We start from the raw sequence: 25,306 nt of genomic DNA, 5'->3' as shown, positions 1-25,306 counted from the left end.
GTACTGTAGTATGCTGAGCACCACAATGCAGCACAAGACAATGAGCAGTGATACTGAGCACTGATGAGTATACTACTGAGAACTGACACTGAGCAGGAGAGACACACTACTAGTATTACTGAGCAGCAATAAGTAACCACTGATACTGAGCACTGATATTGAGATTTCCACTGAGAGAACATAGCCACGTCCTCTCCGCTCTCTCTTCAATGCACGAGTAAAAATGGCGGCAACGCGCAGCTCTTTATATGGAATCCGAATCTCGCGAGAATCCGACAGCGGGATGATGACATTTTCCCTTGTTCAGGTTTTCCGAGTCAGGCGGGAACAACCGAGCCTGCCTCGGACCAGTGTAAACCACGTGGAGTTCGTCGGGAATTCGGTTCTCGGAGAACCGAACCCGCTCCTCTATATATACTATATTACTATGTTACTGTAGTATACAGAACACCACAATGCAATGAGCAGTGATAGTGAGCACTGATGAGGATACTAGAACTGACACTGAGCAGCAAGATGCAGCACTGGACTATTAGTAATGTACTGTAGTATGCTGAGCACCACAATGCAGCACAAGACAATGAGCAGTGATACTGAGCACTGATGAGGATACTACTGAGAACTGACACTGAGCAGGAGAGACACACTACTAGTATTACTGAGCAGCAATAAGTAACCACTGATACTGAGCACTGATATTGAGATTTCCACTGAGAGAACATAGCCACGTCCTCTCCGCTCTCTCTTCAATGCACGAGTAAAAATGGCAGCAACGCGCAGCTCTTTATATGGAATCCGAATCTCACGAGAATCTGACAGCGGGATGATGACATTTTCCCTTGTTCAGGTTTTCCGAGTCAGGCAGGAACAACCGAGCCTGCCTCGGACCAATGTAAACCACGTGGAGTTCGTGGGGAATTCGGTTCTCGGAGAACCGAACCCGCTCCTCTCTACCTTATACCCATCAATTGTTTTTATTTTCAATCTAAGCCCCTGCAGTTTTCTGTAAGCATCTGCTTCGCTATGATGATCAACAAGTCACAAGGGCAAACACTCAGGGCTTGAGGCGTAGATCTTAGGACCAGCTGCTACAAGCATGGCAGAGGTGTCACTATCACTGGTGACACCCAGAGAGGTGGCGAGGGAGATTGTAATGCAGTGCGCGCAGATAAACAGCGCAATGGTAAAAAGGAGGCATGGTTTCATAGGTAGGGGCGTGGCCTGGTGGCCTGAATCTACATTTTGTTGCTCCGGGTGTCCCGGGGGTTGGGGGCTGCACCCGGGGACTAGTGTGTGAGCGGTGCTGGCTCCTGCACAGTGACAGAGCATGGCCACCCAGCATGACGCCTCCCTTCTTGACCATGCTGTAATTGCAGTCGCACTGCAGTTCAGCGTGATCATAAAAAATGGTGTAGGCTCCTGCTGGTGCAGACTGTAGAGAAAAGCTGCTGTGACCACGCCCCCTGTGTCTCCTCCGTTGCAGACCCCATTTTGAAGCCTTGCCCCCGGACTAAGAGAAAAGAATGCCCTTGCGCACTATCCTGACTTCTCCTCCCGTCTGCTTAATTTGTGCCTTCCAACGCACAATGCGAACAAGAGGTGGTGCTGCAGGGCCCACACCCTTTTACTTGCCTTACAGAACAGCTCTGGAGCTGTTACAGTGCCCAGCTGCTGCAAGAAATCAGCTTGAATGCATCAGGGGATGGGGCATGGCCAACATGAGCCCCACACCAAAGGAGGGTGGAGGTGTTTAATGCGAACTAGGGGTCATCCAAGCACTGCAAAAGGCCGCCATGCCCTGCATGCCCCTTTTCTCTTTTCATATGCAGATGAGGGTTCCAGTCAACTTTGGCCCACTGCTTGGATTTACATCACCGTATGCAAATCCGTCTGCTGCAGACCTTCCCCCAGGAGTGCTTGTACTAGTTGTTGCATATGGGCCCTCATTCCGAGTCGTTCGCTCTGTAAATTTCATCGCATCGCAGTGAAATTCTGCTTAGTACGCATGCGCAATATTCGCACTGCGACTGCGCCAAGTAATTTTACAATGAAGAAAGTATTTTTACTCACGGCTTTTTCTTCGCTCCGGCGATCGTAATGTGATTGACAGGAAATGGGTGTTACTGGGCGGAAACAGGCCGTTTTATGGGCGTGTGGGAAAAAACGCTACAGTTTCCGGAAAAAACGCAGGAGTGGCCGGAGAAACGGGGGAGTGTCTGGGCGAACTCTGGGAGTGTTTGTGACGTCAAACCAGGAACGACAAGCACTGAACTGATCGCAGATGCCGAGTAAGTCTGAAGCTACTCTGAAACTGCTAAGTAGTTTGTAATCGCAATATTGCGAATACATCGGTCGCAATTTTAAGAAGCTAAGATTCACTCCCAGTAGGCGGCGGCTTAGCGTGTGTAACTCTGCTAAAATCGCCTTGCGAGCGATCAACTCGGAATGAGGGCCATGGTTTGATATTTGATGGTGCTTCAGTATTAGGCTGCCTTCCGCCCTCCCATGTTCATCTGAAAAGATGTGGTCTCCCTGCAGTTGTTGTCCCAAGATGAGAGTTCCCTTGTGCTGCCTCAGTTGAATCTCCTTTACTTGACAGAGATGTGCCTGAGCAGCGGCCCTCACCAGCCCTATCCCAAATCATACTTATTTTGCATAGGAGATACCATGGTCATGAAGATTGTTCTCCCAGGGTGAGGTTCATTCATTGCATTCTGGGTATGCTGACCCCTGTGATTTTCCCAAATGTGGGAAACTCGACTGCATTATTTGTGGTAGTGGGGGACTGTGTTTGTGCTTTCCTCTGGTCAGCTCTGGTAAAAGTCAGATTTCTTTGTCTCAGATCTTCCTCTAGCCTTGTTCTTCTTTCGAGAGTTCCCTGGTGCTGCTTCAGTTGGATCTCCTTCACTTCACAGGGGGGAACCCGAGCAGCGACCCTCCCCAGCTCTAGCCCAACTCCTACTTACCTGCCAGGTGAGATACTATGATCATGAAGGTGCTTCTCCCAGGGCAAGGCTCAACCATTGCACTCTGGGTGTGCTGCTCTTGCGATTTCCCCAAATGTGGGAAACTTGACTGCATAATTTGTGTTTCCCCTCGTCGGCTCTCGTATAATTCAGATCTCTTTGTCTCAGGTCTCTCTCCAGCCTAGTTTGCTGTCTGTTTCCACTTCTCTTTTCTTGAGCCGCTCCCTTCTATGCCCTTGCGCACTATCCTGACTTCTCCCGTCTGCTTACTTCGTGCCTTCCAACGCACAATGCGAACTACAGGTAGTGCTGCAGGGCCCACACCCTTTTACTTGCCTTACAGAGTAGCTCTGGAGCAGTTACAGTGCCCAGCTGCTGCAAGAAATCAGCTTGAATGCTTCAGGGGCTGGGGCATAGCCAACATGAGCCCCACACCGAAGGAGGGAGGAGGTGTGTAATGCAAACTAGGGGTCATCCAAGCGCTGCAAAAGGCCGCCATGCCCTGCACGCCCCTTTTCTCTTTTCATATGCAGACGAGGGTTGAAGCCAACTTTGACCCACTGCTTGGATGACATCACCATATGCAAATCCATCTGCTGCAGGCCTTCCCCCAGGAATGCTTGCACTAGTTGTTGCATTTGGTTTGTTGTTTGGGGGTGCTTCAGTATTAGGCAGCCTTCTGCCCTCACATGTTCATCTGAAAATATGTGTTCTCCCTGCAGTTGTTGTCCCCAGATGAGAGTTCCCTTGTGCTGCCTCAGTTGAATCTCCTTTACTTGACAGAGATGTGCCTGAGAAGCGGCCCTCCCCAGCCCTATCCCAAATCATACTTATTTTGCATAGGCGATACCATGGTCATGAAGATTGTTCTCCCAGGGTGAGGTTCATTCATTGCATTCTGGGTATGCTGACCCCTGTGATTTCCCCAAATGTGGGAAACTCGACTGCATTATTTGTGGTAGTGGGGGACTGTGTTTGTGCTTTCCTCTGGCCAGCTCTGGAAAAAGTCAGATTTCTTTGTCTCAGATCTTCCTCTAGCCTTGTTCTTCTTTCGAGAGTTCCCTTGTGCTGCCTCAGTTGGATCTCTTTCACTTGACAGGGGGGTGCCCGAACAGCGACCCTCCCCAGCTCTAGCCCAACTCCTACTTACCTGCCAGGTGAGATACTATGATCATGAAGGTGCTTCTCCCAGGGCAAGGCTCACCCATTGCACTCTGGGTGTGCTGCCCCTGCGATTTCCCCAAATGTGGGAAACTTGACTGCATAATTTGTGTTTCCCTTGGTCGGCTCTCGTATAATTCAGATCTCTTTGTCTCAGGTCTCTCTCCAGCCTAGTTTGCTGTCTGTTTCCACTTCTCTTTTCTTCAGCCGCTCCCTTCTATACCCTTGTGCACTATCCTGACTTCTCCTCCCGTCTGCTTACTTTGTGCCTTCCAATGCACAATGCAAACTACAGGTAGTGCTGCAGGGCCCACACCCTTTTACTTGCCTTACAGAGCAGCTCTGGAGCTGTTACAGTGCCCAGCTGCTGCAAGAAATCAGCTTGAATGCTTCAGGGGATGGGGCATGGCCAACATGAGCCCCACACCAAAGGAGGGTGGAGGTGTTTAATGCGAACTAGGGGTCATCCAAGCACCGCAAAAGGCCGCCATGCCCTGCACGCCCCTTTTCTCTTTTCATATGCAGATGAGGGTTGAAGCCAACTTTGACCCACTGCTTGGATGACATCACCGTATGCAAATCCGTCTTCTGCAGAACTTCCCCCAGGAATGCTTGCACTAGTTGTTGCATTTGGTTTGTTGTTTGGGGGTGCTTCAGTATTAGGCAGCCTTCTGCCCTCCCATGTTCATCTGAAAATATGTGTTCTCCCTGCAGTTGTTGTCCCCAGATGAGAGTTCCCTTGTGCTGCCTCAGTTAAATCTCCTTTACTTGACAGAGATGTGCATGAGCAGCGGCCCTCCCCAGCCCTATTCCAAATCATACTTATTTTGCATAGGAGATACCATGGTCATGAAGATTTTTCTCCCAGGGTGAGGTTCATTCATTGCATTTTGGGAATGCTGACCCCTGTGATTTCCCCAAATGTGGGAAACTCAGCTGCATTATTTGTGGTAGTGGGGGACTGTGTTTGTGCTTTCCTCTGGTCAGCTCTGGTAAAAGTCAGATTTCTTTGTCTCAGATTTTCCTCTAGCCTTGTTCTTCTTTCGAGAGTTCCCTTGTGCTGCCTTAGTTGGATCTCCTTCACTTTACAGGGGGGTACCCGAGCAGCGACCCTCCCCAGCTCTAGCCCAACTCCTACTTACCTGCCAGGTGAGATACTATGATCATGAAGGTGCTTCTCCCAGGGCAAGGCTAACCCATTGCACTCTGGGTGTGCTGCTCCTGCGATTTCCCCAAATGTGGGAAACTTGACTGTATAATTTGTGTTTCCCCTGGTCGGCTCTCGTATAATTCAGATCTCTTTGTCTCAGGTCTCTCTCCAGCCTAGTTTGCTGTCTGTTTCCACTTCTCTTTTCTTGAGCCGCTCCCTTCTATGCCCTTGCGCACTATCCTGACTTCTCCTCCTGTCTGCTTACTTTGTGCCTTCCAACGCACAATGCGAACTACAGGTAGTGCTGCAGGGCCCACACCCTTTTACTTGCCTTACAGAGCAGCTCTGGAGCTGTTACAGTGCCCAGCTGCTGCAAGAAATCAGCTTGAATGCTTCAGGGGCTGGGGCATAGCCAACATGAGCCCAACACCAAAGGAGGGTGGAGGTGTTTAATGCAAACTAGGGGTCAGCCAAGCGCCGCAAAAGGCCACCATGCCCTGCACGCCCCTTTTCTCTTTTCATATGCAGACGAGGGTTGAAGCCAACTTTGACCCACTGCTTGGATGACATCACCATATGCAAATCCATCTGCGGCAGGCCTTCCCCCAGGAATGCTTGCACTAGTTGTTGCATTTGGTTTGTTGTTTGGGGGTGCTTCAGTATTAGGCAGCCTCCTGCCCTCCCATGTTCATCTGAAAATATATGTTCTCCCTGCAGTTGTTGTCCCAAGATGAGAGTTCCCTTGTGCTGCCTCAGTTGAATCTCCTTTACTTGACAGAGATGTGCATGAGCAGCGGCCCTCCCCAGCCCTATTCCAAATCATACTTATTTTGCATAGGAGATACCATGGTCATGAAGATTTTTCTCCCAGGGTGAGGTTCATTCATTGCATTTTGGGTATGCTGACCCCTGTGATTTCCCCAAATGTGGGAAACTTGACTGCATTATTTGTGGTAGTGGGAGACTGTGTTTGTGCTTTCCTCTGGTCAGCTCTGGTAAAAGTCAGATTTCTTTGTCTCAGATCTTCCTCTAGCCTTGTTCTTCTTTCAAGAGTTCCCTGGTGCTGCCTCAGTTGGATCTCCTTCACTTCACAGGGGGGAACCCGAGCAGCGACCCTCCCCAGCTCTAGCCCAACTCCTACTTACCTGCCAGGTGAGATACTATGATCATGAAGGTGCTTCTCCCAGGGCAAGGCTCAACCATTGCACTCTGGGTGTGCTGCTCCTGCGATTTCCCCAAAATGTGGGAAACTTGACTGCATAATTTGTGTTTCCCCTCGTCGGCTCTCGTATAATTCAGATCTCTTTGTCTCAGGTCTCTCTCCAGCCTAGTTTGCTGTCTGTTTCCACTTCTCTTTTCTTGAGCCGCTCCCTTCTATGCCCTTGCGCACTATCCTGACTTCTCCCGTCTGCTTACTTCGTGCCTTCCAACGCACAATGCGAACTACAGGTAGTGCTGCAGGGTCCACACCCTTTTACTTGCCTTACAGAGTAGCTCTGGAGCAGTTACAGTGCCCAGCTGCTGCAAGAAATCAGCTTGAATGCTTCAGGGGCTGGGGCATAGCCAACATGAGCCCCACACTGAAGGAGGGTGGAGGTGTGTAATGCGAACTAGGGGTCATCCAAGCGCTGCAAAAGGCCGCCATGCCCTGCACGCCCCTTTTCTCTTTTCATATGCAGACGAGGGTTGAAGCCAACTTTGACCCACTGCTTGGATGACATCACCATATGCAAATCCATCTGCTGCAGGCCTTCCCCCAGGAATGCTTGCACTAGTTGTTGCATTTGGTTTGTTGTTTGGGGGTGCTTCAGTATTAGGCAGCCTTCTGCCCTCACATGTTCATCAGAAAATATGTGTTCTCCCTGCAGTTGTTGTCCCCAGATGAGAGTTCCCTTGTGCTGCCTCAGTTGAATCTCCTTTACTTGACAGAGATGTGCCTGAGCAGCGGCCCTCCCCAGCCCTATCCCAAATCATACTTATTTTGCATAGGCGATACCATGGTCATGAAGATTGTTCTCCCAAGGTGAGGTTCATTCATTGCATTCTGGGTATGCTGACCCCTGTGATTTCCCCAAATGTGGGAAACTCGACAGCATTATTTGTGGTAGTGGGGGACTGTGTTTGTGCTTTCCTCTGGTCAGCTCTGGAAAAAGTCAGATTTCTTTGTCTCAGATCTTCCTCTAGCCTTGTTCTTCTTTCGAGAGTTCCCTCGTGCTACCTCAGTTGGATCTCTTTCACTTGACAGGGGGGTGCCCGAACAGCGACCCTCTCCAGCTCTAGCCCAACTCCTACTTACCTGCCAGGTGAGATACTATGATTATGAAGGTGCTTCTCCCAGGGCAAGGCTCACCCATTGCACTCTGGGTGTGCTGCCCCTGCGATTTCCCCAAATGTGGGAAACTTGACTGCATAATTTGTGTTTCCCCTGGTCGGCTCTCGTATAATTCAGATCTCTTTGTCTCAGGTCTCTCTCCAGCCTAGTTTGCTGTCTGTTTCCACTTCTCTTTTCTTGAGCCGCTCCCTTCTATGCCCTTGCGCACTATCCTGACTTCTCCTCCTGTCTGCTTACTTTGTGCCTTCCAACGCACAATGCGATCTACAGGTAGTGCTGCAGGGCCCAGACCCTTTTACTTGCCTTACAGAGCAGCTCTGGAGCTGTTACAGTGCCCAGCTGCTGCAAGAAATCAGCTTGAATGCTTCAGGGGCTGGGGCATAGCCAACATGAGCCCCACACCAAAGGAGGGTGGAGGTGTTTAATGCAAACTAGGGGTCAGCCAAGCGCCGCAAAAGGCCACCATGCCCTGCACGCCCCTTTTCTCTTTTCATATGCAGACGAGGGTTGAAGCCAACTTTGACCCACTGCTTGGATGACATCACCATATGCAAATCCCTCTGCGGCAGGCCTTCCCCCAGGAATGCTTGCACTAGTTGTTGCATTTGGTTTGTTGTTTGGGGGTGCTTCAGTATTAGGCAGCCTTCTGCCCTCCCATGTTCATCTGAAAATATATGTTCTCCCTGCAGTTGTTGTCCCAAGATGAGAGTTCCCTTGTGCTGCCTCAGTTGAATCTCCTTTACTTGACAGAGATGTGCATGAGCAGCGGCCCTCCCCAGCCCTATTCCAAATCATACTTATTTTGCATAGGAGATACCATGGTCATGAAGATTTTTCTCCCAGGGTGAGGTTCATTCATTGCATTTTGGGTATGCTGACCCCTGTGATTTCCCCAAATGTGGGAAACTTGACTGCATTATTTGTGGTAGTGGGAGACTGTGTTTGTGCTTTCCTCTGGTCAGCTCTGGTAAAAGTCAGATTTCTTTGTCTCAGATTTTCCTTTAGCCTTGTTCTTCTTTCGAGAGTTCCCTTGTGCTGCCTCAGTTGGATCTCCTTCACTTTACAGGGGGGTGCCCGAGCAGCGACCCTCCCCAGCTCTAGCCCAACTCCTACTTACCTGCCAGGTGAGATACTATGATCATGAAGGTGCTTCTCCCAGGGCAAGGCTCACCCATTGTACTCTGGGTGTGCTGCTCCTGCGATTTCCCCAAATGTGGGAAACTTGACTGCATAATTTGTGTTTCCCCTGGTCGGCTCTCGTATAATTCAGATCTCTTTGTCTCAGGTCTCTCTCCAGCCTAGTTTGCTGTCTGTTTCCACTTCTCTTTTCTTCAGCCGCTCCCTTCTATACCCTTGTGCACTATCCTGACTTCTCCTCCCGTCTGCTTACTTTGTGCCTTCCAATGCACAATGCAAACTACAGGTAGTGCTGCAGGGCCCACACCCTTTTACTTGCCTTACAGAGCAGCTCTGGAGCTGTTGCAGTGCCAAGCTGCTGCAAGAAATCAGCTTGAATGCTTCAGGGGCTGGGGCATAGCCAACATGAGCCCCACACCGAAGGAGGGTGGAGGTGTTTAATGCAAACTAGGGGTCAGACAAGCGCAGCAAAAGGCCACCATGCGCTGCACGCCCCTTTTCTGTTTTCATATGCAGACTAGGGTTGAAGCCAACTTTGACCCACTGCTTGGATGACATCACCATATGCAAATCCATCTGCGGCAGGCCTTCCCCCAGGAATGCTTGCACTAGTTGTTGCATTTGGTTTGTTGTTTGGGGGTGCTTCAGTATTAGGCAGCCTTCTGCCCTCCCATGTTCATCTGAAAATATGTGTTCTCCCTGCAGTTGTTGTCCCTAGATGAGAGTTCCCTTGTGCTGCCTCAGTTGAATCTCCTTAACTTGACAGAGATGTGCCTGAGCAGCGGCCCTCCCCAGCTCTATCCCAAATCATACTTATTTTGCATAGGAGATACCATGGTCATGAAGATTATTCTCCCAGGGTGAGGTTCATTCATTGCATTCTGGGTATGCTGACCCCTGTGATTTCCCCAAATGTGGGAAACTCGACTGCTTTATTTGTGGTAGTGGGGGACTGTGTTTGTGTTTTCCTCTGGTCAGCTCTGGTAAAAGTCAGATTTCTTTGTTTCAGAGCCTTGTTCTTCTTTTGAGAGTTCCCTTGTGCTGCCTCAGTTGGATCTCCTTCACTTGACAGGGGGGTGCCCGAGCAGAGACCCTCCCCAGCTCTAGCCCAACTCCTACTTACCTGCCAGGTGAGATACTATGATCATGAAGGTGCTTCTCCCAGGGCAAGGCTCACCCATTGCACTCTGGGTGTGCTGCCCCTGCGATTTCCCCAAATGTGGGAAACTTGACTGCATAATTTGTGTTTCCCCTGGTCGGCTCTCGTATAATTCAGATCTCTTTGTCTCAGGTCTCTCTCCAGCCTAGTTTGCTGTCTGTTTCCACTTCTCTTTTCTTCAGCCGCTCCCTTCTATGCCCTTGTGCACTATCCTGACTTCCCCGTCTGCTTACTTTGTGCCTTCCAACGCACAATGCAAACTACAGGTAGTGCTGCAGGGCCCACACCCTTTTACTTGCTTTACAGAGCAGCTCTGGAGCTGTTACAGTGCCCAGCTGCTGCAAGAAATCAGCTTGAATGCTTCAGGGGCTGGGGCATAGCCAACATGAGCCCCACACCGAAGGAGGGTGGAGGTGTTTAATGCGAACTAGGGGTCATCCAAGCGCCGCAAAAGGCAGCCATGCCCTGCACACCCCTTTTTTATTTTCATATGCAGACGAGGGTTGAAGCCAACTTTGACCCACTGCTTGGATGACATCACCATATGCAAATCCGTCTGCTGCAGGCCTTCCCCCAGGAATGCTTGCACTAGTAGTTGCATTTGGTTTGTTGTTTGGGGGTGCTTCAGTATTAGGCAGCCTTCTGCCCTCCCATGTTCATCTGAAAATATGTGTTCTCCCTGCAGTTGTTGTCCCCAGATGAGAGTTCCCTTGTGCTGCCTCAGTTGAATCTCCTTTACTTGACAGAGATGTGCCTGAGCAGCGGCCCTCCCCAGCCCTATCCCAAATCATACTTATTTTGCATAGGAGATACCATGGTCATGAAGATTGTTCTCCCAGGGTGAGGTTCATTCATTGCACTCTGGGTATGCTGACCCCTGTGATTTCCCCAAATGTGGGAAACTCGACTGCATTATTTGTGGTAGTGGGGGACTGTGTTTGTGCTTTCCTCTGGTCAGCTCTGGTAAAAGTCAGATTTCTTTGTCTCAGATCTTCCTCTAGCCTTGTTCTTCTTTCGAGAGTTCCCTTGTGCTGCCTCAGTTGGATCTCCTTCACTTGACAGGGGGTGCCCGAGCAGCAATCCTCCACAGCTCTAGCCCAACTCCTACTTACCTGCCAGGTGAGATACTATGATCTTCACTGTTAGGGCAATCAGGATGTGGAATTCCCTGCCAGGGAAGGTGGTAATGGCGGACTCTGTAATAGGATTTAAAAAAGGAATGGATACATTTCTGAATGAAAAAGCTATCCAAGGTTATAATACTTAAAATATCAACATGGTTAATCCGGGGGTAACATGAGTTATAGTAGCTAACTAGTCATAAAACATTATTCAGCAAGTATGTAGAATCATCACAACTTAAAACAGGTTGAACACGATGGGCAATTTGCCTCTATTCAACCTCAAAAACTATGTTACCATATGTTACTATATTACTATGTTACTGTAGTATACAGAACACCACAATGTAATGAGCAGTGATAGTGAGCACTGATGAGGATACTAGAACTGACACTGAGCAGCAAGATGCAGCACTGGACTATTAGTAATGTACTGTAGTATGCTGAGCACCACAATGCAGCACAAGACAATGAGCAGTGATACTGAGCACTGATGAGGATACTACTGAGAACTGACACTGAGCAGGAGAGACACACTACTAGTATTACTGAGCAGCAATAAGTAACCACTGATACTGAGCACTGATATTGAGATTTCCACTGAGAGAACATAGCCACGTCCTCTCCGCTCTCTCTTCAATGCACGAGTAAAAATGGCGGCAACGCGCAGCTCTTTATATGGAATCCGAATCTCGCGAGAATCCGACAGCGGGATGATGACATTTTCCCTTGTTCAGGTTTTCCGAGTCAGGCAGGAACAACCGAGCCTGCCTCGGACCAGTGTAAACCACGTGGAGTTCGTCGGGAATTCGGTTCTCGGAGAACCGAACCCGCTCCTCTATATATACTATATTACTATGTTACTGTAGTATACAGAACACCACAATGCAATGAGCAGTGATAGTGAGCACTGATGAGGATACTAGAACTGACACTGAGCAGCAAGATGCAGCACTGGACTATTAGTAATGTACTGTAGTATGCTGAGCACCACAATGCAGCACAAGACAATGAGCAGTGATACTGAGCACTGATGAGGATACTACTGAGAACTGACACTGAGCAGGAGAGACACACTACTAGTATTACTGAGCAGCAATAAGTAACCACTGATACTGAGCACTGATATTGAGATTTCCACTGAGAGAACATAGCCACGTCCTCTCCGCTCTCTCTTCAATGCACGAGTAAAAATGGCAGCAACGCGCAGCTCTTTATATGGAATCCGAATCTCACGAGAATCTGACAGCGGGATGATGACATTTTCCCTTGTTCAGGTTTTCCGAGTCAGGCAGGAACAACCGAGCCTGCCTCGGACCAATGTAAACCACGTGGAGTTCGTGGGGAATTCGGTTCTCGGAGAACCGAACCCACTCCTCTCTACCTTATACCCATCAATTGTTTTTATTTTCAATCTAAGCCCCTGCAGTTTTCTGTAAGCATCTGCTTCGCTATGATGATCAACAAGTCACAAGGGCAAACACTCAGGGCTTGAGGCGTAGATCTTAGGACCAGCTGCTACAAGCATGGCAGAGGTGTCACTATCACTGGTGACACCCAGAGAGGTGGCGAGGGAGATTGTAATGCAGTGCGCGCAGATAAACAGCGCAATGGTAAAAAGGAGGCATGGTTTCATAGGTAGGGGCGTGGCCTGGTTGCCTGAATCTACATTTTGTTGCTCCGGGTGTCCCGGGGGTTGGGGGCTGCACCCGGGGACTAGTGTGTGAGCGGTGCTGGCTCCTGCACAGTGACAGGGCATGGCCACCCAGCATGACGCCTCCCTTCTTGACCATGCTGTAATTGCAGTCGCACTGCAGTTCAGCGTGATCATAAAAAATGGTGTAGGCTCCTGCTGGTGCAGACTGTAGAGAAAAGCTGCTGTGACCACGCCCCCTGTGTCTCCTCCGTTGCAGACCCCATTTTGAAGCCTTGCCCCCGGACTAAGAGAAAAGAATGCCCTTGCGCACTATCCTGACTTCTCCTCCCGTCTGCTTAATTTGTGCCTTCCAACGCACAATGCGAACAACAGGTGGTGCTGCAGGGCCCACACACTTTTACTTGCCTTACAGAACAGCTCTGGAGCTGTTACAGTGCCCAGCTGCTGCAAGAAATCAGCTTGAATGCATCAGGGGATGGGGCATGGCCAACATGAGCCCCACACCAAAGGAGGGTGGGGGTGTTTAATGCGAACTAGGGGTCATCCAAGCACTGCAAAAGGCCGCCATGCCCTGCATGCCCCTTTTCTCTTTTCATATGCAGATGAGGGTTCCAGTCAACTTTGGCCCACTGCTTGGATTTACATCACCGTATGCAAATCCGTCTGCTGCAGACCTTCCCCCAGGAGTGCTTGTACTAGTTGTTGCATATGGGCCCTCATTCCGAGTCGTTCGCTCTGTAAATTTCATCGCATCGCAGTGAAATTCTGCTTAGTACGCATGCGCAATATTCGCACTGCGACTGCGCCAAGTAATTTTACAATGAAGAAAGTATTTTTACTCACGGATTTTTCTTCGCTCCGGCGATCGTAATGTGATTGACAGGAAATGGGTGTTACTGGGCGGAAACAGGCCGTTTTATGGGCGTGTGGGAAAAAACGCTACAGTTTCCGGAAAAAACGCAGGAGTGGCCGGAGAAACGGGGGAGTGTCTGGGCGAACTCTGGGAGTGTTTGTGACGTCAAACCAGGAACGACAAGCACTGAACTGATCGCAGATGCAGAGTAAGTCTGAAGCTACTCTGAAACTGCTAAGTAGTTTGTAATCGCAATATTGCGAATACATCGGTCGCAATTTTAAGAAGCTAAGATTCACTCCCAGTAGGCGGCGGCTTAGCGTGTGTAACTCTGCTAAAATCGCCTTGCGAGCGATCAACTCGGAATGAGGGCCATGGTTTGATATTTGATGGTGCTTCAGTATTAGGCAGCCTTCCGCCCTCCCATGTTCATCTGAAAAGATGTGGTCTCCCTGCAGTTGTTGTCCCCAGATGAGAGTTCCCTTGTGCTGCCTCAGTTGAATCTCCTTTACTTGACAGAGATGTGCCTGAGCAGCGGCCCTCACCAGCCCTATCCCAAATCATACTTATTTTGCATAGGAGATACCATGGTCATGAAGATTGTTCTCCCAGGGTTAGGTTCATTCATTGCATTCTGGGTATGCTGACCCCTGTGATTTTCCCAAATGTGGGAAACTCGACTGCATTATTTGTGGTAGTGGGGGACTGTGTTTGTGCTTTCCTCTGGTCAGCTCTGGTAAAAGTCAGATTTCTTTGTCTCAGATCTTCCTCTAGCCTTGTTCTTCTTTCGAGAGTTCCCTGGTGCTGCTTCAGTTGGATCTCCTTCACTTCACAGGGGGGAACCCGAGCAGCGACCCTCCCCAGCTCTAGCCCAACTCCTACTTACCTGCCAGGTGAGATACTATGATCATGAAGGTGCTTCTCCCAGGGCAAGGCTCAACCATTGCACTCTGGGTGTGCTGCTCCTGCGATTTCCCCAAATGTGGGAAACTTGACTGCATAATTTGTGTTTCCCCTCGTCGGCTCTCGTATAATTCAGATCTCTTTGTCTCAGGTCTCTCTCCAGCCTAGTTTGCTGTCTGTTTCCACTTCTCTTTTCTTGAGCCGCTCCCTTCTATGCCCTTGCGCACTATCCTGACTTCTCCCGTCTGCTTACTTCGTGCCTTCCAACGCACAATGCGAACTACAGGTAGTGCTGCAGGGCCCACACCCTTTTACTTGCCTTACAGAGTAGCTCTGGAGCAGTTACAGTGCCCAGCTGCTGCAAGAAATCAGCTTTAATGCTTCAGGGGCTGGGGCATAGCCAACATGAGCCCCACACCGAAGGAGGGAGGAGGTGTGTAATGCAAACTAGGGGTCATCCAAGCGCTGCAAAAGGCCGCCATGCCCTGCACGCCCCTTTTCTCTTTTCATATGCAGACGAGGGTTGAAGCCAACTTTGACCCACTGCTTGGATGACATCACCATATGCAAATCCATCTGCTGCAGGCCTTCCCCCAGGAATGCTTGCACTAGTTGTTGCATTTGGTTTGTTGTTTGGGGGTGCTTCAGTATTAGGCAGCCTTCTGCCCTCACATGTTCATCTGAAAATATGTGTTCTCCCTGCAGTTGTTGTCCCCAGATGAGAGTTCCCTTGTGCTGCCTCAGTTGAATCTCCTTTACTTGACAGAGATGTGCCTGAGCAGCGGCCCTCCCCAGCCCTATCCCAAATCATACTTATTTTGCATAGGCGATACCATGGTCATGAAGATTGTTCTCCCAGGGTGAGGTTCATTCATTGCATTCTGGGTATGCTGACCCCTGTGATTTCCCCAAATGTGGGAAACTCGACTGCATTATTTGTGGTAGTGGGGGACTGTGTTTGTGCTTTCCTCTGGCCAGCTCTGGAAAAAGTCAGATTTCTTTGTCTCAGATCTTCCTCTAGCCTTGTTCTTCTTTCGAGAGTTCCCTTGTGCTGCCTCAGTTGGATCTCTTTCACTTGACAGGGGGGTGCCCGAACAGCGACCCTCCCCAGCTCTAGCCCAACTCCTACTTACCTGCCAGGTGAGATACTATGATCATGAAGGTGCTTCTCCCAGGGCAAGGCTCACCCATTGCACTCTGGGTGTGCTGCCCCTGCGATTTCCCCAAATGTGGGAAACTTGACTGCATAATTTGTGTTTCCCTTGGTCGGCTCTCGTATAATTCAGATCTCTTTGTCTCAGGTCTCTCTCCAGCCTAGTTTGCTGTCTGTTTCCACTTCTCTTTTCTTCAGCCGCTCCCTTCTATACCCTTGTGCACTATCCTGACTTCTCCTCCCGTCTGCTTACTTTGTGCCTTCCAATGCACAATGCAAACTACAGGTAGTGCTGCAGGGCCCACACCCTTTTACTTGCCTTACAGAGCAGCTCTGGAGCTGTTACAGTGCCCAGCTGCTGCAAGAAATCAGCTTGAATGCTCCAGGGGATGGGGCATGGCCAACATGAGCCCCACACCAAAGGAGGGTGGAGGTGTTTAATGCGAACTAGGGGTCATCCAAGCACCGCAAAAGGCCGCCATGCCCTGCACGCCCCTTTTCTCTTTTCATATGCAGATGAGGGTTGAAGCCAACTTTGACCCACTGCTTGGATGACATCACCGTATGCAAATCCGTCTTCTGCAGAACTTCCCCCAGGAATGCTTGCACTAGTTGTTGCATTTGGTTTGTTGTTTGGGGGTGCTTCAGTATTAGGCAGCCTTCTGCCCTCCCATGTTCATCTGAAAATATGTGTTCTCCCTGCAGTTGTTGTCCCCAGATGAGAGTTCCCTTGTGCTGCCTCAGTTAAATCTCCTTTACTTGACAGAGATGTGCATGAGCAGCGGCCCTCCCCAGCCCTATTCCAAATCATACTTATTTTGCATAGGAGATACCATGGTCATGAAGATTTTTCTCCCAGGGTGAGGTTCATTCATTGCATTTTGGGTATGCTGACCCCTGTGATTTCCCCAAATGTGGGAAACTCAACTGCATTATTTGTGGTAGTGGGGGACTGTGTTTGTGCTTTCCTCTGGTCAGCTCTGGTAAAAGTCAGATTTCTTTGTCTCAGATTTTCCTCTAGCCTTGTTCTTCTTTCGAGAGTTCCCTTGTGCTGCCTTAATTGGATCTCCTTCACTTTACAGGGGGGTACCCTAGCAGCGACCCTCCCCAGCTCTAGCCCAACTCCTACTTACCTGCCAGGTGAGATACTATGATCATGAAGGTGCTTCTCCCAGGGCAAGGCTAACCCATTGCACTCTGGGTGTGCTGCTCCTGCGATTTCCCCAAATGTGGGAAACTTGACTGTATAATTTGTGTTTCCCCTGGTCGGCTCTCGTATAATTCAGATCTCTTTGTCTCAGGTCTCTCTCCAGCCTAGTTTGCTGTCTGTTTCCACTTCTCTTTTCTTGAGCCGCTTACTTCTATGCCCTTGCGCACTATCCTGACTTCTCCTCCTGTCTGCTTACTTTGTGCCTTCCAACGCACAATGCGAACTACAGGTAGTGCTGCAGGGCCCACACCCTTTTACTTGCCTTACAGAGCAGCTCTGGAGCTGTTACAGTGCCCAGCTGCTGCAAGAAATCAGCTTGAATGCTTCAGGGGCTGGGGCATAGCCAACATGAGCCCCACACCAAAGGAGGGTGGAGGTGTTTAATGCAAACTAGGGGTCAGCCAAGCGCCGCAAAAGGCCACCATGCCCTGCACGCCCCTTTTCTCTTTTCATATGCAGACGAGGGTTGAAGCCAACTTTGACCCACTGCTTGGATGACATCACCATATGCAAATCCATCTGCGGCAGGCCTTCCCCCAGGAATGCTTGCACTAGTTGTTGCATTTGGTTTGTTGTTTGGGGGTGCTTCAGTATTAGGCAGTCCTCTGCCCTCCCATGTTCATCTGAAAATATATGTTCTCCCTGCAGTTGTTGTCCCAAGATGAGAGTTCCCTTGTGCTGCCTCAGTTGAATCTCCTTTACTTGACAGAGATGTGCATGAGCAGCGGCCCTCCCCAGCCCTATTCCAAATCATACTTATTTTGCATAGGAGATACCATGGTCATGAAGATTTTTCTCCCAGGGTGAGGTTCATTCATTGCATTTTGGGTATGCTGACCCCTGTGATTTCCCCAAATGTGGGAAACTTGACTGCATTATTTGTGGTAGTGGGAGACTGTGTTTGTGCTTTCCTCTGGTCAGCTCTGGTAAAAGTCAGATTTCTTTGTCTCAGATCTTCCTCTAGCCTTGTTCTTCTTTCGAGAGTTCCCTGGTGCTGCCTCAGTTGGATCTCCTTCACTTCACAGGGGGGAACCCGAGCAGCGACCCTCCCCAGCTCTAGCCCAACTCCTACTTACCTGCCAGGTGAGATACTATGATCATGAAGGTGCTTCTCCCAGGGCAAGGCTCAACCATTGCACTCTGGGTGTGCTGCTCCTGCGATTTCCCCAAATGTGGGAAACGTGACTGCATAATTTGTGTTTCCCCTCGTCGGCTCTCGTATAATTCAGATCTCTTTGTCTCAGGTCTCTCTCCAGCCTAGTTTGCTGTCTGTTTCCACTTCTCTTTTCTTGAGCCGCTCCCTTCTATGCCCTTGCGCACTATCCTGACTTCTCCCGTCTGCTTACTTCGTGCCTTCCAACGCACAATGCGAACTACAGGTAGTGCTGCAGGGCCCACACCCTTTTACTTGCCTTACAGAGTAGCTCTGGAGCAGTTACAGTGCCCAGCTGCTGCAAGAAATCAGCTTGAATGCTTCAGGGGCTGGGGCATAGCCAACATGAGCCCCACACCAAAGGAGGGTGGAGGTGTTTAATGCAAACTAGGGGTCAGCCAAGCGCCGCAAAAGGCCACCATGCCCTGCACGCCCCTTTTCTCTTTTCATATGCAGACGAGGGTTGAAGCCAACTTTGACCCACTGCTTGGATGACATCACCATATGCAAATCCATCTGCGGCAGGCCTTCCCCCAGGAATGCTTGCACTAGTTGTTGCATTTGGTTTGTTGTTTGGGGGTGCTTCAGTATTAGGCAGCCTTCTGCCCTCCCATGTTCATCTGAAAATATATGTTCTCCCTGCAGTTGTTGTCCCAAGATGAGAGTTCCCTTGTGCTGCCTCAGTTGAATCTCCTTTACTTGACAGAGATGTGCATGAGCAGCGGCCCTCCCCAGCCCTATTCCAAATCATACTTATTTTGCATAGGAGATACCATGGTCATGAAGATTTTTCTCCCAGGGTGAGGTTCATTCATTGCATTTTGGGTATGCTGACCCCTGTGATTTCCCCAAATGTGGGAAACTTGACTGCATTATTTGTGGTAGTGGGAGACTGTGTTTGTGCTTTCCTCTGGTCAGCTCTGGTAAAAGTCAGATTTCTTTGTCTCAGATTTTCCTTTAGCCTTGTTCTTCTTTCGAGAGTTCCCTTGTGCTGCCTCAGTTGGATCTCCTTCACTTTACAGGGGGGTACCCGAGCAGCGACCCTCCCCAGCTCTAGCCCAACTCCTACTTACCTGCCAGGTGAGATACTATGATCATGAAGGTGCTTCTCCCAGGGCAAGGCTCACCCATTGTACTCTGGGTGTGCTGCTCCTGCGATTTCCCCAAATGTGGGAAACTTGACTGCATAATTTGTGTTTCCCCTGGTCGGCTCTCGTATAATTCAGATCTCTTTGTCTCAGGTCTCTCTCCAGCCTAGTTTGCTGTCTGTTTCCACTTCTCTTTTCTTCAGCCGCTCCCTTCTATACCCTTGTGCACTATCCTGACTTCTCCTCCCGTCTGCTTACTTTGTGCCTTCCAATGCACAATGCAAACTACAGGTAGTGCTGCAGGGCCCACACCCTTTTACTTGCCTTACAGAGCAGCTCTGGAGCTGTTGCAGTGCCAAGCTGCTGCAAGAAATCAGCTTGAATGCTTCAGGGGCTGGGGCATAGCCAACATGAGCCCCACACCGAAGAAGGGTGGAGGTGTTTAATGCAAACTAGGGGTCAGACAAGCGCAGCAAAAGGCCACCATGCCCTGCACGCCCCTTTTCTGTTTTCATATGCAGACGAGGGTTGAAGCCAACTTTGACCCACTGCTTGGATGACATCACCATATGCAAATCCATCTGCGGCAGGCCTTCCCCCAGGAATGCTTGCACTAGTTGTTGCATTTGGTTTGTTGTTTGGGGGTGCTTCAGTATTAGGCAGCCGTCTGCCCTCCCATGTTCATCTGAAAATATGTGTTCTCCCTGCAGTTGTTGTCCCTAGATGAGAGTTCCCTTGTACTGCCTCAGTTGAATCTCCTTAACTTGACAGAGATGTGCCTGAGCAGCGGCCCTCCCCAGCTCTATCCCAAATCATACTTATTTTGCATAGGAGATACCATGGTCATGAAGATTATTCTCCCAGGGTGAGGTTCATTCATTGCATTCTGGGTATGCTGACCCCTGTGATTTCCCCAAATGTGGGAAACTCGACTGCTTTATTTGTGGTAGTGGGGGACTGTGTTTGTGTTTTCCTCTGGTCAGCTCTGGTAAAAGTCAGATTTCTTTGTTTCAGAGCCTTGTTCTTCTTTTGAGAGTTCCCTTGTGCTGCCTCAGTTGGATCTCCTTCACTTGACAGGGGGGTGCCCGAGCAGAGACCCTCCCCAGCTCTAGCCCAACTCCTACTTACCTGCCAGGTGAGATACTATGATCATGAAGGTGCTTCTCCCAGGGCAAGGCTCACCCATTGCACTCTGGGTGTGCTGCCCCTGCGATTTCCCCAAATGTGGGAAACTTGACTGCATAATTTGTGTTTCCCCTGGTCGGCTCTCGTATAATTCAGATCTCTTTGTCTCAGGTCTCTCTCCAGCCTAGTTTGCTGTCTGTTTCCACTTCTCTTTTCTTCAGCCGCTCCCTTCTATACCCTTGTGCACTATCCTGACTTCTCCTCCCGTCTGCTTACTTTGTGCCTTCCAATGCACAATGCAAACTACAGTTAGTGCTGCAGGGCCCACACCCTTTTACTTGCCTTACAGAGCAGCTCTGGAGCTGTTACAGTGCCCAGCTGCTGCAAGAAATCTGCTTGAATGCTTCAGGGGATGGGGCATGGCCAACATGAGCCCCACACCAAAGGAGGGTGGAGGTGTTTAATGCGAACTAGGGGTCATCCAAGCACCGCAAAAGGCCGCCATGCCCTGCACGCCCCTTTTCTCTTTTCATATGCAGATGAGGGTTGAAGCCAACTTTGACCCACTGCTTGTATGACATCACCGTATGCAAATCCGTCTTCTGCAGAACTTCCCCCAGGAATGCTTGCACTAGTTGTTGCATTTGGTTTGTTGTTTGGGGGTGCTTCAGTATTAGGCAGCCTTCTGCCCTCCCATGTTCATCTGAAAATATGTGTTCTCCCTGCAGTTGTTGTCCCCAGATGAGAGTTCCCTTGTGCTGCCTCAGTTGAATCTCCTTTACTTGACAGAGATGTGCATGAGCAGCGGCCCTCCCCAGCCCTATTCCAAATCATACTTATTTTGCATAGGAGATACCATGGTCATGAAGATTGTTCTCCCAGGGTGAGGTTCATTCATTGCATTTTGGGTATGCTGACCCCTGTGATTTCCCCAAATGTGGGAAACTCAACTGCATTATTTGTGGTAGTGGGGGACTGTGTTTGTGCTTTCCTCTGGTCAGCTCTGGTAAAAGTCAGATTTCTTTGTCTCAGATTTTCCTCTTGCCTTGTTCTTCTTTCGAGAGTTCCCTTGTGCTGCCTCAGTTGGATCTCCTTCACTTGACAGGGGGGTACCCGAGCAGCGACCCTCCCCAGCTCTAGCCCAACTCCTACTTACCTGCCAGGTGAGATACTATGATCATGAAGGTGCTTCTCCCAGGGCAAGGCTCACCCATTGCACTCTGGGTGTGCTGCTCCTGCGATTTCCCCAAATGTGGGAAACTTGACTGCATAATTTGTGTTTCCCCTGGTCGGCTCTCGTATAATTCAGATCTCTTTGTCTCAGGTCTCTCTCCAGCCTAGTTTGCTGTCTGTTTCCACTTCTCTTTTCTTCAGCCGCTCCCTTCTATACCCTTGTGCACTATCCTGACTTCTCCTCCCGTCTGCTTACTTTGTGCCTTCCAATGCACAATGCAAACTACAGGTAGTGCTGCAGGGCCCACACCCTTTTACTTGCCTTACAGAGCAGCTCTGGAGCTGTTAAAGTGCCCAGCTGCTGCAAGAAATCAGCTTGAATGCTTCAGGGGCTGGGGCATAGCCAACATGAGCCCCACACCGAAGGAGGGTGGAGGTGTTTAATGCAAACTAGGGGTCGGTCAAGCGCCGCAAAAGGCCACCATGCCCTGCACGCCCCTTTTCTGTTTTCATATGCAGACGAGGGTTGAAGCCAACTTTGACCCACTGCTTGGATGACATCACCATATGCAAATCCATCTGCGGCAGGCCTTCCCCCAGGAATGCTTGCACTAGTTGTTGCATTTGGTTTGTTGTTTGGGGGTGCTTCAGTATTAGTCAGCCTTCTGCTCCACCCTCCTTTGGTGTGGGGCTCATGTTGGCCATGTCCCATCCCCTGAAGCATTCAAGCAGATTTCTTGCAGCAGCTGGGCACTGTAACAGCTCCAGAGCTGCTCTGTAAGGCAAGTAAAAGGGTGTGGGCCCTGCAGCACTACCTGTAGTTTGCATTGTGCATTGGAAGGCACAAAGTAAGCAGACGGGAGGAGAAGTCAGGATAGTGCACAAGGGTATAGAAGGGAGCGGCTGAAGAAAAGAGAAGTGGAAACAGACAGCAAACTAGGCTGGAGAGAGATCTGAGACAAAGAGATCTGAATTATACGAGAGCCGACCAGGGGAAACACAAATTATGCAGTCAAGTTTCCCACATTTGGGGAAATCGCAGGGGCTGCACACCCAGAGTGCAATGGGTGAGCCTTGCCCTGGGAGAAGCACCTTCATGATCATAGTATCTCACCTGGCAGGTAAGTAGGAGTTGGGCTAGAGCTGGGGAGGGTCGCTGCTCGGGCACCCCCCTGTTAAGTGAAGGAGATCCAACTGAGGCAGCACAAGGGAACTCTCAAAAGAAGAACAAGGCTAGAGGAAGATCTGAAACAAAGAAATCTGACTTTTACCAGAGCTGACCAGAAGAAAACACAAACACAGTCCCCCACTACCACAAATAAAGCAGTCGAGTTTCCCACATTTGGGGAAATCACAGGGGTCAGCATACCCAAAATGCAATGAATGAACCTCACCTCGACTGCTTTATTTGTGGTAGTGGGGGACTGTGTTTGTGTTTTCTTCTGGTCAGCTCTGGTAAAAGTCAGATTTCTTTGTTTCAGATCTTCCTCTAGCCTTGTTCTTCTTTTGAGAGTTCCCTTGTGCTGCCTCAGTTGGATCTCCTTCACTTAACAGGGGGGTGCCCGAGCAGCGACCCTCCCCAGCTCTAGCCCAACTCATACTTACCTGCCAGGTGAGATACTATGATCATGAAGGTGCTTCTCCCAGGGCAAGGCTCACCCATTGCACTCTGGGTGTGCTGCCCCTGCGATTTCCCCAAATGTGGGAAACTTGACTGCATAATTTGTGTTTCCCCTGGTCGGCTATCGTATAATTCAGATCTCTTTGTCTCAGATCTCTCTCCAGCCTAGTTTGCTGTCTGTTTCCACTTCTCTTTTCTTCAGCCGCTCCCTTCTATACCCTTGTGCACTATCCTGACTTCTCCTCCCGTCTGCTTACTTTGTGCCTTCCAATGCACAATGCAAACTACAGGTAGTGCTGCAGGGCCCACACCCTTTTACTTGCCTTACAGAGCAGCTCTTGAGCTGTTACAGTGCCCAGCTGCTGCAAGAAATCTGCTTGAAAGCTTCAGGGGATGGGGCATGGCCAACATGAGCCCCACACCAAAGCAGGGTGCAGCAGAAGGCTGCCTAATACTGAAGCACCCCCAAACAACAAACCAAATGCAACAACTAGTGCAAGCATTCCTGGGGGAAGGCCTGCCGCAGATGGATTTGCATATGGTGATGTCATCCAAGCAGTGGGTCAAAGTTGGCTTCAACCCTCATCTGCATATGAAAACAGAAAAGGGGCGTGCAGGGCATGGTGGCCTTTTGCGGCGCTTGACTGACCCCTAGTTTGCATTAAACACCTCCACCCTCCTTCGGTGTGGGGCTGATGTTGGCTATGCCCCAGCCCCTGAAGCATTCAAGCTGATTTCTTGCAGCAGCTGGGCACTGTAACAGCTCCAGAGCTGCTCTGTAAGGCAAGTAAAAGGGTGTGGGCCCTGCAGCACTACCTGTAGTTTGCATTGTGCATTGGAAGGCACAAAGTAAGCAGACGGGAGGAGAAGTCAGGATAGTGCACAAGGGTATAGAAGGGAGCGGCTGAAGAAAAGAGAAGTGGAAACAGACAGCAAACTAGGCTGGAGAGAGACCTGAGACAAAGAGATCTGAATTATACGAGAGCCGACGAGGGGAAACACAAATTATGCAGTCAAGTTTCCCACATTTGGGGAAATCGCAGGAGCAGCACACCCAGAGTACAATGGGTGAGCCTTGCCCTGGGAGAAGCACCTTAATGATCATAGTATCTCACCTGGCAGGTAAGTAGGAGTTGGGCTAGAGCTGGGGAGGGTCGCTGCTCGGGTACCCCCCTGTAAAGTGAAGGAGATCCAACAAAGGCAGCACAAGGGAACTCTCGAAAGAAGAACAAGGCTAGAGGAAAATGTGAGACAAAGAAATCTGACTTTTACTAGAGCTGACCAGAGGAAAGCACAAACACAGTCCCCCACTACCACAAATAATGCAGTTGAGTTTCCCACATTTGGGGAAATCACAGGGGTCAGCATACCCAAAATGCAATGAATGAACCTCACCCTGGGAGAAAAATCTTCATGACCATGGTATCTCCTATGCAAAATAAGTATGATTTGGAATAGGGCTGGGGAGGGCCGCTGCTCATGCACATCTCTGTCAAGTAAAGGAGATTCAACTGAGGCAGCACAAGGGAACTCTCATCTGGGGACAACAACTGCAGGGAGAACATATATTTTCAGATGAACATGGGAGGGCAGAAAGCTGCCTAATACTGAAGCACCCCCAAACAACAAACCAAATGCAACAACTAGTGCAAGCATTCCTGGGGGAAGGCCTGCCGCAGATGGATTTGCATATGGTGATGTCATCCAAGCAGTGGGTCAAAGTTGTGACAATGCTAAATTCCTTTGTCGTATAAACAACCCTTTATGAAGCTAAGAACACTGTACGCTGTTTACTGAAGAAGTACCGTAATGGTACGCTAGTTGCGTAACGATCGCTCAGCCGTAGGCGAGACGCTCAAGCGTCACGTTCGCTCACGGCCCAGGGATCACAGGACACGTTATTGGTTATGTCTAGGGTAATGATTCGCTATGGCGTAGCTTACGCTCGAGACCACGAGGAGGTCACCAGCGATGCAGACGCTCACAACACTATACCTTTATGATAAAACCTTATACCAATGAAATACACTGAATACCTTAATGTGAGTACAGGGTGTAAGTGCAACCTTGTGTAACCTGACTAACTACAAAGCTGCTTGAGCGTCACCGACGCTCAAGTGAACACTTATCACTATAGAAAATGCACAGATACTGGTTTAGGTTCCAAAGCCTATTAACTGTATTATATCTAATATACTTGTAAAAAGGGGATAACAGTACAAATGATACACTACAATATAACAGAGACTTCCTAACCACAGAACTAAACAATAAATACAAAAAGACAATACTACACTGACCTAAATGCAATACAATACAATACTATCTAATACAATACAATACT

The 25,306-nt window shown here is 49.6% G+C and overlaps 28 non-coding genes and 5 pseudogenes across 28 annotated transcripts; 30 read left to right on the top strand and 3 right to left on the bottom strand.

The window, feature by feature from the left end:
- Positions 1-2,642: 2,642 nt before the first annotated feature.
- LOC135016373 (U1 spliceosomal RNA) lies at positions 2,643-2,806 on the top strand. Its single transcript, XR_010214506.1, has one exon. It is a non-coding gene; the product is annotated as a U1 spliceosomal RNA (small nuclear RNA).
- A 152-nt stretch (positions 2,807-2,958) lies between these two features.
- Positions 2,959-3,094, top strand: LOC135016439 (U1 spliceosomal RNA; annotated as a pseudogene).
- A 698-nt stretch (positions 3,095-3,792) lies between these two features.
- On the top strand, positions 3,793-3,956 carry LOC135016203 (U1 spliceosomal RNA). The gene has a single exon (XR_010214338.1). It is a non-coding gene; the product is annotated as a U1 spliceosomal RNA (small nuclear RNA).
- A 152-nt stretch (positions 3,957-4,108) lies between these two features.
- Positions 4,109-4,271, top strand: LOC135016343 (U1 spliceosomal RNA). The gene has a single exon (XR_010214476.1). It is a non-coding gene; the product is annotated as a U1 spliceosomal RNA (small nuclear RNA).
- Positions 4,272-4,945: 674 nt separating this feature from the next.
- LOC135016217 (U1 spliceosomal RNA) lies at positions 4,946-5,109 on the top strand. Its single transcript, XR_010214352.1, has one exon. It is a non-coding gene; the product is annotated as a U1 spliceosomal RNA (small nuclear RNA).
- A 152-nt stretch (positions 5,110-5,261) lies between these two features.
- On the top strand, positions 5,262-5,424 carry LOC135016392 (U1 spliceosomal RNA). The gene has a single exon (XR_010214522.1). It is a non-coding gene; the product is annotated as a U1 spliceosomal RNA (small nuclear RNA).
- A 674-nt stretch (positions 5,425-6,098) lies between these two features.
- LOC135016255 (U1 spliceosomal RNA) lies at positions 6,099-6,262 on the top strand. The gene has a single exon (XR_010214390.1). It is a non-coding gene; the product is annotated as a U1 spliceosomal RNA (small nuclear RNA).
- Positions 6,263-6,414: 152 nt separating this feature from the next.
- LOC135016435 (U1 spliceosomal RNA) lies at positions 6,415-6,551 on the top strand (annotated as a pseudogene).
- Positions 6,552-7,249: 698 nt separating this feature from the next.
- On the top strand, positions 7,250-7,413 carry LOC135016272 (U1 spliceosomal RNA). The gene has a single exon (XR_010214407.1). It is a non-coding gene; the product is annotated as a U1 spliceosomal RNA (small nuclear RNA).
- Positions 7,414-7,565: 152 nt separating this feature from the next.
- LOC135016374 (U1 spliceosomal RNA) lies at positions 7,566-7,728 on the top strand. Its single transcript, XR_010214507.1, has one exon. It is a non-coding gene; the product is annotated as a U1 spliceosomal RNA (small nuclear RNA).
- Positions 7,729-8,402: 674 nt separating this feature from the next.
- Positions 8,403-8,566, top strand: LOC135016254 (U1 spliceosomal RNA). The gene has a single exon (XR_010214389.1). It is a non-coding gene; the product is annotated as a U1 spliceosomal RNA (small nuclear RNA).
- A 152-nt stretch (positions 8,567-8,718) lies between these two features.
- On the top strand, positions 8,719-8,881 carry LOC135016358 (U1 spliceosomal RNA). The gene has a single exon (XR_010214491.1). It is a non-coding gene; the product is annotated as a U1 spliceosomal RNA (small nuclear RNA).
- Positions 8,882-9,555: 674 nt separating this feature from the next.
- Positions 9,556-9,719, top strand: LOC135016233 (U1 spliceosomal RNA). The gene has a single exon (XR_010214368.1). It is a non-coding gene; the product is annotated as a U1 spliceosomal RNA (small nuclear RNA).
- Positions 9,720-9,861: 142 nt separating this feature from the next.
- LOC135016294 (U1 spliceosomal RNA) lies at positions 9,862-10,024 on the top strand. The gene has a single exon (XR_010214429.1). It is a non-coding gene; the product is annotated as a U1 spliceosomal RNA (small nuclear RNA).
- A 670-nt stretch (positions 10,025-10,694) lies between these two features.
- On the top strand, positions 10,695-10,858 carry LOC135016161 (U1 spliceosomal RNA). The gene has a single exon (XR_010214298.1). It is a non-coding gene; the product is annotated as a U1 spliceosomal RNA (small nuclear RNA).
- A 3,240-nt stretch (positions 10,859-14,098) lies between these two features.
- LOC135016196 (U1 spliceosomal RNA) lies at positions 14,099-14,262 on the top strand. Its single transcript, XR_010214331.1, has one exon. It is a non-coding gene; the product is annotated as a U1 spliceosomal RNA (small nuclear RNA).
- A 152-nt stretch (positions 14,263-14,414) lies between these two features.
- On the top strand, positions 14,415-14,550 carry LOC135016413 (U1 spliceosomal RNA; annotated as a pseudogene).
- Positions 14,551-15,248: 698 nt separating this feature from the next.
- On the top strand, positions 15,249-15,412 carry LOC135016201 (U1 spliceosomal RNA). Its single transcript, XR_010214336.1, has one exon. It is a non-coding gene; the product is annotated as a U1 spliceosomal RNA (small nuclear RNA).
- A 152-nt stretch (positions 15,413-15,564) lies between these two features.
- LOC135016342 (U1 spliceosomal RNA) lies at positions 15,565-15,727 on the top strand. The gene has a single exon (XR_010214475.1). It is a non-coding gene; the product is annotated as a U1 spliceosomal RNA (small nuclear RNA).
- Positions 15,728-16,401: 674 nt separating this feature from the next.
- Positions 16,402-16,565, top strand: LOC135016522 (U1 spliceosomal RNA). Its single transcript, XR_010214607.1, has one exon. It is a non-coding gene; the product is annotated as a U1 spliceosomal RNA (small nuclear RNA).
- Positions 16,566-16,717: 152 nt separating this feature from the next.
- Positions 16,718-16,880, top strand: LOC135016391 (U1 spliceosomal RNA). Its single transcript, XR_010214521.1, has one exon. It is a non-coding gene; the product is annotated as a U1 spliceosomal RNA (small nuclear RNA).
- A 674-nt stretch (positions 16,881-17,554) lies between these two features.
- Positions 17,555-17,718, top strand: LOC135016253 (U1 spliceosomal RNA). Its single transcript, XR_010214388.1, has one exon. It is a non-coding gene; the product is annotated as a U1 spliceosomal RNA (small nuclear RNA).
- Positions 17,719-17,870: 152 nt separating this feature from the next.
- On the top strand, positions 17,871-18,006 carry LOC135016445 (U1 spliceosomal RNA; annotated as a pseudogene).
- Positions 18,007-18,704: 698 nt separating this feature from the next.
- On the top strand, positions 18,705-18,868 carry LOC135016252 (U1 spliceosomal RNA). Its single transcript, XR_010214387.1, has one exon. It is a non-coding gene; the product is annotated as a U1 spliceosomal RNA (small nuclear RNA).
- A 152-nt stretch (positions 18,869-19,020) lies between these two features.
- On the top strand, positions 19,021-19,183 carry LOC135016357 (U1 spliceosomal RNA). Its single transcript, XR_010214490.1, has one exon. It is a non-coding gene; the product is annotated as a U1 spliceosomal RNA (small nuclear RNA).
- A 674-nt stretch (positions 19,184-19,857) lies between these two features.
- Positions 19,858-20,021, top strand: LOC135016232 (U1 spliceosomal RNA). Its single transcript, XR_010214367.1, has one exon. It is a non-coding gene; the product is annotated as a U1 spliceosomal RNA (small nuclear RNA).
- A 142-nt stretch (positions 20,022-20,163) lies between these two features.
- LOC135016293 (U1 spliceosomal RNA) lies at positions 20,164-20,326 on the top strand. The gene has a single exon (XR_010214428.1). It is a non-coding gene; the product is annotated as a U1 spliceosomal RNA (small nuclear RNA).
- Positions 20,327-21,000: 674 nt separating this feature from the next.
- Positions 21,001-21,164, top strand: LOC135016179 (U1 spliceosomal RNA). The gene has a single exon (XR_010214315.1). It is a non-coding gene; the product is annotated as a U1 spliceosomal RNA (small nuclear RNA).
- A 152-nt stretch (positions 21,165-21,316) lies between these two features.
- Positions 21,317-21,479, top strand: LOC135016335 (U1 spliceosomal RNA). The gene has a single exon (XR_010214468.1). It is a non-coding gene; the product is annotated as a U1 spliceosomal RNA (small nuclear RNA).
- Positions 21,480-22,307: 828 nt separating this feature from the next.
- LOC135016352 (U1 spliceosomal RNA) lies at positions 22,308-22,470 on the bottom strand. The gene has a single exon (XR_010214485.1). It is a non-coding gene; the product is annotated as a U1 spliceosomal RNA (small nuclear RNA).
- Positions 22,471-22,938: 468 nt separating this feature from the next.
- LOC135016284 (U1 spliceosomal RNA) lies at positions 22,939-23,101 on the top strand. Its single transcript, XR_010214419.1, has one exon. It is a non-coding gene; the product is annotated as a U1 spliceosomal RNA (small nuclear RNA).
- Positions 23,102-23,956: 855 nt separating this feature from the next.
- On the bottom strand, positions 23,957-24,092 carry LOC135016423 (U1 spliceosomal RNA; annotated as a pseudogene).
- A 152-nt stretch (positions 24,093-24,244) lies between these two features.
- On the bottom strand, positions 24,245-24,408 carry LOC135016521 (U1 spliceosomal RNA). Its single transcript, XR_010214606.1, has one exon. It is a non-coding gene; the product is annotated as a U1 spliceosomal RNA (small nuclear RNA).
- Positions 24,409-25,306: the final 898 nt, after the last annotated feature.

This window comes from Pseudophryne corroboree, unplaced genomic scaffold, assembly GCF_028390025.1.
Source record: "Pseudophryne corroboree isolate aPseCor3 unplaced genomic scaffold, aPseCor3.hap2 scaffold_299, whole genome shotgun sequence".
Lineage (NCBI taxonomy): Eukaryota > Metazoa > Chordata > Amphibia > Anura > Myobatrachidae > Pseudophryne > Pseudophryne corroboree.
This window is presented reverse-complemented; position numbering and strand designations above follow the sequence as displayed.